The following is an 11,774-nucleotide window of genomic DNA, read 5'->3' as shown; positions in this document are numbered from 1 at the left end:
TATGCGTTCTGTGTGAACGGCTTGGTTTCGGTTTTGACGTAAACAACATCTTCTCCGCATTGATTATTCTCTTTTTCTGCAGTATTTTGAATGAACAACTTAGCAGCGCTGCATCTAGTGGGTTCAACTGGATAGGCTAACAAAAGCATTAAAATGCAATGACACTTACATCGTCATCGCATCTCGTGCGCCACTGATAAGGCTGCCTGACGCACACCTAAAATTCGAATGCAAATGTGGATTTTTATTTTAAATTCGACGAATATTCGAAAAAAAAAATTTTGACAGCCCTACTGCACGCTCCTCAATGTTATTGTTAATGTTGTGGACGTTTCAGCAAACAGTGAGCTTCACACCACTTAACCGAATTATTGTTCAGTTTAACAGCATTAAAGAAGACAAACTTTATAAAATGCAATAAACGCATATCCCTCAATAAGTGTATTTAACTCAACTGCGCAGGTAATGTTAATGATATGACCCATTTCAGGAGCTGCCAAAATGATGATATCAAATCAAACAGAGCTAGAAATCTAACATCATATACATACAGATAAAGTTTCATATTTACGAGTAGACTTCTTTCTATGACCTCCTGAACATCTCGTTTAGGATGACAGCATTACACTTGAACAGATAAATGTAGACACAAAAACCAAACAGCAGCATTTAACTGAATATTTCACCCTAAAAAATGAAAACTTAAAATAATGCCTATCAGAGACTGTGAATTGTTATTTAAATCATTCACAACACATCCTGTCGAAAAATAAACTTTATCTAATTTGAAAACACCTGAACTTCTGCAAAGCTATTGAAACACACAGTAAATATAGCGTCATTGCTTACCCTTTTTTGTTTATTTGCTTTTTTGCTTCGGATCCTTTCGGTCTCTGATCTCCTTCCAGGAAGTCCAATTTATCTGTCATTCCTGTGGGACATGAGGACAAGTCAAAATTTGCTCCACGAATAAGGAATGCAAAATACTTCTTAACAGCTGACAGCATTGCTTTCTTCTGTTTCTGTCTGTTCTGAATCACCTGTGTTTGAACCTGTAGAGCCAGAGATTTGAAATCATGTCTGTCAAGGCCCAAAAACATCATTCTGGGAGAATCTGGGAAGCGTTTCAAAACTGACCTTTTTGCCATATTTCCTCTGTTCTCTGAGCTTCTTGGCCTTTTCTGACTTCTCCATTGCAGCTTGCTTGAGAAGAAGCTTTTTCCTAATCTGTAAAAAAAAAAAAAAAAGTGGAAAATTATGATTTTGAATTCACAGTGAAACTGAACTCATCTAATAAAACATTTGGCCATTTTTATTTATGCATGTTTTGTTGTCTCTTATGCTTACTGAGGTTGCTTTTATTTGATCAAAAATAAACAGTACAAGCAGTAATATTGAGAAATCTAACTTCAATTTAAAATATTTTATTATATTTTAAAATGTAATCTATTCCTGTGATGCAAAGCTGAATTTTCAGCATCATTACTCGAGTCTTCAGTTTCACATGATCCTTCAGAAATCATCTGAATATGCTGATTTGATGCTCAAGAAACATCTCATTATTATTAATGTTGAAAACTGCTTAACTTTTCTGTGAAAACTCTTTTTTTTCAGTATTACTTGATGACTAGAAAAAAAAATTCTATATGTATTTATTTGACAGCTTTTGCAACATCAAATGTCTTTACTGTCAACTTTGATCAATGCATCCTTACTGAATAAAAGTATTCATTTTAAAAATAAATAAATTAATAAAACATATACACTACCGGTCAAAAGTTTGGGATCAGTAAGACTTGTAATGTTTTTTAAAGAAGTCTGTTATGCTCATCAAGGCTGCATTTATTTGATCAAAAATACAGAAAAAAACAGTAATCTTGCTAAATGTTATTACAATATAAAATAATGGATTCTATTTTAATATCCTTTAAAATATAATTTATTTCTGTGATGCAAAGCTGAATTTCCATCAGCCATTACTCCAGTCTAAAGTGTCACATGATCCTTCAGAAATCATTCTAATATGCTGATTTATTATTAGAATTATCAATGTTGGCAACAGTTGTGCTGCCAAATATTTTTTTGGAAACTGCAATACTTTTTTCAGGATTCTTTGATTAATAAAAAGTTAAAAAGCACAGCATTTATCCAAAATATAAATCTTTTCATAACAATATAAATCTTTGCTAACACTTAACAATTTAACACATCCTTGCTGAATAAAAGTTTTAATTTCTTTCAACAAAAGAAAGAATACAAATTTACTGACCCCAAACTTTTGAACGGTAGTGTATATTGTTAGAAAAGATTTCTATTTTAAATAAATGCTCTTCTTTTTAACTTTTTATTGATCAAAGAATCCTGATAAAAAGTATCACAGGTTCCAAAAAAATATTAAGCAGCACAACAGTTTCAACACTGATAATAAATCAGCATATTAGAATGATTTCTGAAGGATCATGTGAGACTGAAGACTGGAGGAATGATGCTGAAAATTCAGCTTTGCATCACAGGAATAAATTACATTTTAATGTATATTAAAATAGAAAAACGTTATTTTCCATCATAATAATATTACATTTTTTCCTGTATTTTTTATCAAATAAATGCATCCTTGATGAGCATAAGAAACTCCTGTAAAAAAACATTAAAAATCGTTCTGATCCCAAACTTTTGACCGGTAGTGTATTTCTGACCCCAAACATTTGAACGATAGCATATATTCTCATATCTTTAGCTTGTCTATGAGATGGAGGTTACTGGCACTCCTACGTCCACTGTGTACTGGACAAAATGCTTCCTATAAAGCCTGGTCGTCATGTCATTTTCTCACCTTCTGCATGTGCTGATCGGTCTTCGCCATCTCTGCAAAGTAATCCTCAGGTCGCTTGGTAGGAATCTTGAACTTATGCAGTTTTGGCAGCACCCATAAAACAGCTGCTTGGGCCTGTCGGTAGCTGAAACACGCCAGTTAACATATGAAACATACTGAAGCACAGGACACGCTTTCCAAATATTCAAAATAGTGTCAAATTAGTGTTAATTCAGGAATTTTGTGTAAATGTTGTTTGCTATTATTAAATACAATTATTATTAGCTATTTATAAGCTATTAATCACGATATAAAAGAAAAACAAAGAAAGAAACTGAGAACTCCTATCCAACAGCCAGTATTTAAAAGCATTTGTGATCAGAGTGGTTTGATTGGTTCACTGTAATGCTGCTCTATCTAAAAAGAGTTTGAGTCGCTTATAGCATGCATCTGAAAATCAAAACATGCCAAACATCTTCCCAAACCTGTAATGAGAAGCGTTTCTAAACATTTAATAACATGACTTTACTCCAAACTCACTTCATAACATTAGTTGAGTATTTGAAATAACTTCCTTTTGTGATCTGATGTGGATTTATATCTCAGAATGAGGCAGAACATTTTTTATAGTATTCTGTCCTGTAATAAAGGCTATGTTGATTAGCATTGCATTATAAATATAATTTATTTTTATGAAAATACCCCAGACGAAATACTCCAGGAACTGGTTTGGACAACCCTGCCTTTGTCTATATTAGGGACTTCCTCATAACTTATATGACCTGTTTACATATTTAAGGCCCGTTCACACCAAGGACGATAACTATAAAGATAACGATAAAGATATAGTTCTAAAAATCGTTCTCAATATTAAAGAATAGCAGAGTCCACACCACAACTATAACGATAAAGACAAAGAGAAACGAAATCGTTGGAATCGTCAAAACGATTTTTCTCCAGCTGATGAACGATAAAAAATTGGCAGCCAATCAGAATCCATCCTGCTGTAATGAGCTCAAGAATTTAAAGCGGCAGACGCGTGCGCTTAGAATAAACAGACGATATCGTTCGCTGGTGTGGACGCTAATATCGTTATCTTTATAGTTATCGTTCTTGGTGTGAACGGGGCTTTAGACTTTCTGCGCAAGGGTACTACTGTCACAGAAGTGTATAATAATATCTTATAATAAAGGCTTTAATAAACCTTATACTAAAATAATAATTGGTAGTAGTCATATTGATATACATTTATAGAACCTTTGGCCAAATTGCGCAGCCCTACAAACAAGAGCAACAAACCTGGTTTTCTATATACTTCTTAAAAATCTTTTATTTCTTCTTATATATTTAATTATATGAATGTACCTCTGAAGGTTCTGACTGTCTTCAGAAACGATTCGATGGCATTTTGTTTTCATCTTCGCTCCATGTAATAAAGGAAGTGTTCTTAATCGCAATACTGCTTTGTCCACGGAGGTTACGGGAAGCAGCTTTAATCCTGCTTTTCCATAAGCGCCACCTGCTGTCAGCAAGTGGATTTACAGAGACTTATATTTACATTCAGTCTGTGTGCGGTTTCTGTCTGGCCAAAAACGGACCGAATTTGCATGCCCTGCTGTAAATTTTGACCGGTTGATGAAAAACAGTGTGGATTCTACACATTTGAACAATTCAGATAAGTTATCTAGAATTATTTATGGAGCAGATAAAATACATATAATCATCTATTAATCATTTTGACTTAACTCTTTTCTTTATTTAAAGGCTGAAATGTGAGGTTTACCTTTTTATGAAACTTTTTCAAAGCTTTATTTGAACATTTACATTAGATATTTCTATGATATTTCTAACATGCTATTAAACTGTTGTCAGTCAAGTTGCCATTTAAAATCCAAAAATCCATCATTGGTAATGTTATTGTTTTAGTGATTATGCAAATTATGATTTTTTTTCGCAATTCAATTGCAAACCATGCAGCCCTAAAATAAGGTATAATATCACACACAAGAACACATAATAAGTCAAGCAGCATCCTTGTTCTACATGACCAAGTCACACTTACAAGTACATCTTCCCTCTGAAAGTCATCCTCTGCATTGACGTCTTCACTGCCTTCTGCTTGCTGCGCTCTGCCCTCCGCTTTTGCCACAAAGTCAACAGCTGGGTAGTTGGTGAGGTCCAGCCTTTCAACCCATGGCAGGTTCTTCTTAAACTCAGCAAGACATTTCTTTAGACCCTCCTGAATGATATAGAATAAAATCATTAAACATGTTTTAGTCGATTTTTCAACAAATCACATTTCAATTCATATATTATTAACTCTATAAACCCTACAGTATCATATTTCAGTATATATGAATTTCTAAGGCCTCTAAATTAGCAACATTATCAAATCTGTTGTACACAATCTTCTACATACAATCTGTCATCTGATTGATTCAGACTTTTTAGTAAGTAAAAGGTCATTAGTAGAATTGTGGAACAAGTGTCTTTTTGAAAAGTAAACAACTTTTACCTTGTTAGAAATATCGAACACCTGAAGCAACTTAGGTTTACTTACTAAAATGTACTAAAATGTTCAAATGTAAGTATCAAATATCTCAGGCTTTTGAGGAACGTTTATTTGTCCATCTACCATCTATCAAGCATCAGTTATGTGTTTCTGTGTTTTTTTCCTCCTCGAGTGTGAGTATATAATACAATATAATACACTATGCACCATAAAATACGGATGTATCATATGATACAAAACATAAAACTCATACGCAACCTGGATTTTTTAAAAACCATTTTGTCTAAAGGTGAAAAAAAAAAACTTCCAGTAAATAAATAAAAAAATGGATAGATCTTGTCAAGCTTTACGGGATAAAGTTATGCACTAAACTCACATTGTTGATGGCCTTCTTTGGCTCGAGCACAGAAACATTCAATCCAGGTTTGAGCAAACCCTTGGCAAAAGCTTTTTGCAGCTGATCAGAGACAATTGTATGAAACAAACGTGTTATGCAAATGTACTTTAGATCTACTACCTACTTGTCGACTTATGGAATGACAAGGTGTTGTAATATAAAACTGCCCTGACTGAACAAAACACATGAAATGCACTATATTCTCACCCCGCCGTCTGATAATTCGTCGTCGTCGTCGTCTTCCTCGGACTCAAACCCCAGCTGGGGATCCTCGTCTATTTCTTCCATAGTAAACGAATACCGAACGGGGATTAGAAAAACTAAAAACAGTACCAGAAGAATTCACAACATCCCAAAGCTTCACGTGTGGACCGCACTGTCATGCGTGTGCGTAACATTAAAACATTGACGGAAACAGAGAACGACAAAGGAATGGTTCCGGGTTTATGGCAGGTTGTCGGCATAGGCGCATAATCTATACTTTTGTTTAAAACCATATAACAAAATAAAAACGTTTAAACCCAAGAGTTATTAACACGTTTATAACCCCTCAGTGTTAACACATCTGTGTTCAGGTAAAATAAGCAGGGAATCTGTAGAGCACAAACACCATATTGAAAAAAAATAACCACATGCTCTTTGAATTCATTTATTATTATTTAGAATTTAATTTGCAACGTGAAATTATAATGTATAAAATGTCTCATAATTCTGTCATTCTAGAAATCTACTTTAAGATGTTCAGTAGCCTTGTATGTATACAGTAAATAATCCGTATAATTATATAAAGCTAATTTGTCAGTGCACCATGGTTCTACAAATGAATTTGTTCTATGCATGTTCATATGCATGCATTTGTTACATTGTTAAGCTATTCAGCCAATGATGACCAATTCTTACTCATTAGTATTAACGTCATAAATTCATCAAAATTTGCTATTAGGCCTGAGCATCAGAAATTCATGAAACTAAGCATGGATGTCACTAAGGATGACTTGTACTTCATAAGTAGTTATCAGTCACCTACAACAGCACTACTGTGTTCCAGCTTATGACGTTATAACAGTAGTAGAACGTTCAGGTAAAAATAAATGAACATACTGTAACTGCAGCTCAACCTGTCCATTATGACACCATTACACACATTTAGTAAAGAACAATATGGATTCAGAATTCAGTATGGAAATACTAAAACAAACAGTAAAAATCAAAACTTCTAAAGGTTTGTCATTTTATCACGCCATCATATTAATTTTCAATCTTATCATACAAAATGATCCAGGCCGAATTTTTTCAGTGATATTTTTTATCACTGAAAAATAAAAGACCTCTGAACTCCAAAAAACTCAATTTTGTTTGAAAATCACTATTAATAACTATTACAGTTCAACAAAAAATACAAGCAATAAATAAATATTTCAAATATAATGCGAGTCTCAAAGTGCCTCTTTAATGAAATGTACTATGTATTATTTAAATATCACTAGGATATATGAAAATTGAGGTACTATTTGTATAATAATTTAAGAAATCACATATTTCTTTGCTTGCAGACTAATTATATAAAACTCGGAGGATACTGTAAGTATACAATGGTTTATTTTTATGTATTTTTAAATTACATTCCTTTGTATTTTATTGATATACATGGCTGATCATTTAGAAATTGCTTTGTGTTCCGTGTAATTTGTCAGCACTCTAGAGGCAAAGTATTTTGCATAAACCTCATTCATACAGGAATTCATGGAGTAATATTAACAAGCCCTAAATGAGCTAATCTCTGGGTCATCTGGTAAATCTGGTCATGCTCTTCATCGTTGATTAATAAAGAAACACCCATAATGACTTATATTTGACACTTTATTCATGCATGGAGCACAAATAGTACATTCAGTTGGCGAGTGGTGGTAGTTTGGCTCTGGATGAGGGTGTCTGGCCGTTAATCTCCTGCTTGAGCCTCTGGATCTCCACTCGCTGAAACTGGGTGATCTTCTCTGCTTCTTCTAAACTCTGCTGCGTCATCAAGCCGTTCCTCCCTGCTGAAGCTGCACCTAAAGCATGAAAGAAAAAGAACCTCCAACAGAAACATCTGAGATGTCAACATCAATGTTGTCAAGGTTTATCCAAAACTCATAGATTTCACATTGGTCACCTCTCGTGTTAACAGAGCTCTTGATGTAGCTGCTTTGATTCTCGTAGTTGTGCAGCTGCATACGGACTGTGCGCAGCTCCTGACGCAGATCATTGATCTCTGTCATAAGAATAACTGTCATGGAGTGACTGAGACGTGCAGATCCCAGTGCGAAGCTTTATTAACCGACATGGTCAGAAACAGGCAAGGGTCAGACAATGCCAACAGGGATATAGAGGGGGCTAGTGGGGGTCTACGATCGGCGAACAGAATCAACAGGGCGCAGTGTTGCCAATTTAGCTACTTTGTAGCTAGATTTAACGACTTCCCCGCCCCTTTTGAGACTTTTTTCAAAAGTTTAGGGACAAATATAGCAACTTCTTGGACAAACCTTATCTAGCTGTTACGGGGCAAACAAGACGTGAGACGTACGGATCCATTTGCAAGCTTTATTAAGGGCGTGGTCAAAACAGGCGAGGGTCAGGCAATGGCAAACAGGTATATAGAAGACAAAACAAGAGCAGTCCAGTAAACAAGCGAGGGTCAGTCGACGGTGAACGTAATCCAACAGGGGCGAGACTAGAGGAATAATCCAGGTACAAAGGAAAGGTCCAGGCAGGGGCAAACAGTATCCGAAGAGGGCAAGACGAGAGGGGGAATCCGAGATACACAGGCAAAGATCAGGACACGAGAAAACAGACAAGGCAAGACTAAGATAAAGCTATGAAAAACTAGACAGGCTCCGTAGAGTAGCTATCGCTATGAGAGTGATAAACACTATACAATACTCTGCAGTTTGAAAGGGATCAGAGCGAGTGTTATATAGTGAATGTGTGATTGGTTACAGCTGTGTGCAATCAGTGCTGTGCGCAATCAGTGCAATGGATGATGGGATATGTAGTCCGGGATGACATGCAACAGTTTGTGTAGTGCGAGAGTCAATGTAATGGAAGGGGGACCTCTGGTGGTGAGTGAATGGAAGTTCATAGACTGGATTCGTGACAATGACGTTGTCCTGGACAGAGATGACAGAACAAACAGAAGCAGTGATTGAAGGAATACTGAAGGTGAAGCACTCATACTGCTGCTTCCATCTCATCCCCCTTGAACCTCTTGAATACATGTGATTATACAAATATTAATCATTATTTTCAAAAAAGTTAATTCACAAATCAGATATTTTAAATTGTATTAATATTTCACTTATATTAATTTTACTGTATTTTGATCAAATAAACGCAGACTTGATGAGCATTTATTTATAAAAGTATCTTACCAACCCCATATTTTTGAATGGTAATGAACATTTAAACCCTTCTGTCCATCAGATCAAAGTCATATATATATATATATATATATATATATATATATATGGTGCAACAAACAAGCAGGAAATTATATCATAGAGAAGACTGCTGCAGAAACTCATGAATGTGTGTCAAGATGTCTTTTAAAATATTAAAATATAGATATATTGACCTCTTTATGATGAGGCAAGATTAGATCAGGTTGTAAAGTATATCATGTGGTGCAACTCCCCAAAAACTTGACATTGGTATGCGTGAAATTTCTCTTTATACATTTTAAAATGTCATTTATTCCTGTGATCAATGCTGAATTTTCAGCATCATTACTCCAGTCTTCAGTGTCACATGATCCTTCAAAAAGTATTCGAATATGCTGATTTGCTGCTCAATAAACATTTATAATCATTATCAATGCTGAAAACAGGTGTTCTGCTTAACATTTTGTGGAAACTGTGATACTTTTTCAGAATTTTTGATGAATAGAAAGTTCAAAAGAACAGCATTTATTTGAAATAGAAATCTTTTGTTACATTATAAATGTTTTTACTGTCACTTTTGATCAATTTAATAATAAAAGTTTTAATTTCTTATTATTTATATTTAAACAGAAGTGCTTCACTGCTTTTCCCCTAAGAAATAATAATAAAAGATTATGCAAACTACTCAATAAGATTTTATTTTTTCAGGTATTTCATCCTTCAGTGTGGCTTTTTCTTTAATATGATATCACGATTGCATATAAATGCATAGACTAGTCTTACAAGTTAGTCATCAAATTGTTTTCTTTAAGATAATTTTTTATATTCTTTATAAAGCTTGGAAGAGCCAGGATATTTTTTTAATATAACTCCGATTATATTCGTCTGAAAGAAGAAAGTCATATACACATAGGATGGCTTGAGGGTGAGTACATCATAGGGTAATTTTCATTTTTGGGTGAACTATCCCTTTAAATCATAACTACTAAACCAGAGGAAAGTGATAAGCTGCAGTATAAGTACTACACTTCACCACATTGCACATTTTCAATTGCCAGGTCAGTTTAACTGATTTAGATTGAAGATACTAATTTCTTCATTAACTGCACACTGTTATTTTTTGTTTCTCCCACCTTCATGAGCTTTGTATTGTTGGCCTGGAAGACGTTTGTGTCCCTGGTGAGCTGGTTCTTCAATGTCGTGATAATCTTCTCATAATGCTCCCTCTGTCTGTGGTTTTCCCTCTGGATATCTGTGTCCACTGCCACTTTCTCTACCTACAGTCACACACCACACAAGCTCCAGTCACTGGAAGTCAAAACAGCACGAATAATGACCTAAATGAATTGATCTTACCACATCTGATGGCTGAACGTAGCATTTATAGAGCTCTCAAATGTTTTCCTTTAATTTTTTGGGGTCCTGAATGCATTCCACACATGTGTGAATGTCAGCTTTAAATCTCTGTACCAGAACCCCAATGTCCTGCACCTAGAGAAGACAGCAGGCCAGTCACTAGTCTAAAAATGATAGTGAAACTAGGGTGTTGGTATATTTATATATTTAAATGTCAACTAAAAACAATAAACAAAAAGCAATATACAACATTAATTTAATAATACGTTTAAATGTAACCTAAAAAGTAAATCTCAAAAAGAATATATTTAATATTTTCCAATTTTTCATACCATACATTATAATTTATAATATACATAATTTGTTGCTAAATTTACTTGTACTGTATTTAACACAGCTTATTTGAGTTTTTATGTTTTAATTATTTAGACAGAACTGTATCCTTAATTATGTTTTTAGTAAATTATTGCATACTTCTGTATTAAGTTTGTAACAATTCTCAGTGATTTTATAAATATTTTATAATTTACAACTCATTAAAGGAATAGTTCACCAAAAAATAAAGTCTGCTGAAAATTCACTCACACTCAGACCATCCAAAATGTAGATGAGTTTGTTTCTTCATCGGTACAGAGTTGGAGAAATGTAGCATTCCATCACTGTCTCAGCAATGGATCCTCTGCAGTGAATGGGTGCCGTCAGAATGAGAGTCCAAACAGCTGATAAAAACATCACAGTAATCCACACCACTCCAGTCCATCACTTAATGTCTTGTGAAGTCAAGTGTTTTTGTAAGAAACAAATTCCTTATTAAGACGGTTTAACTTAAAACCATCGCTTCTGGCCAAAATATGAGTCCATGATCCATATTAACATTTCTTCCATTAAACCCCCGAGCGTGTACACACCTCACGCACCGGATGCCGTACGCTCGCCCAAAGACAGTTGGACATAGTGGTGTATTAGAGGTTCTACTGAAGAAACAAAGTCACCTGCATCTTGGATGCCCTGGGGGTAAGCAGATAAACATCAAATTTTCATTTTTGAGTGAACTATCCCTTTAAGGCATTTTAACTTTAAACAGTCGCTTCTGGCCAAAATACAAGCTCATAATCCATAGTAACGCTTCCACCAGCAAAAAAGTTCATCCCTTGTTGTCCTCTCACATCAAAATCCACGACATATTTTTTTAGAACTGTTTCGGCTGGTAAACAGTGCTTGATCTGTGCATATTTCTCTCCTGTTTCAGACGAGATGACTTTTTCCACTGGATAAAGCAGT

General features: G+C 34.6%; 1 pseudogene; it reads right to left on the bottom strand.

Annotated features, from left to right (window-relative positions):
• Nucleotides 1-6,149, bottom strand: part of LOC107671641 (probable rRNA-processing protein EBP2) — a 7,680-nt pseudogene extending 1,531 nt beyond the window's left edge.
• Nucleotides 6,150-11,774: the final 5,625 nt, after the last annotated feature.

The sequence above is a fragment of the Sinocyclocheilus anshuiensis genome, unplaced genomic scaffold, assembly GCF_001515605.1.
Source record: "Sinocyclocheilus anshuiensis isolate Anshui unplaced genomic scaffold, SAMN03320099.WGS_v1.1 scaffold524, whole genome shotgun sequence".
Lineage (NCBI taxonomy): Eukaryota > Metazoa > Chordata > Actinopteri > Cypriniformes > Cyprinidae > Sinocyclocheilus > Sinocyclocheilus anshuiensis.
The sequence above is the reverse complement of the archived record's forward strand: the minus strand, read 5'-3'. Positions and strand labels throughout refer to the sequence as shown.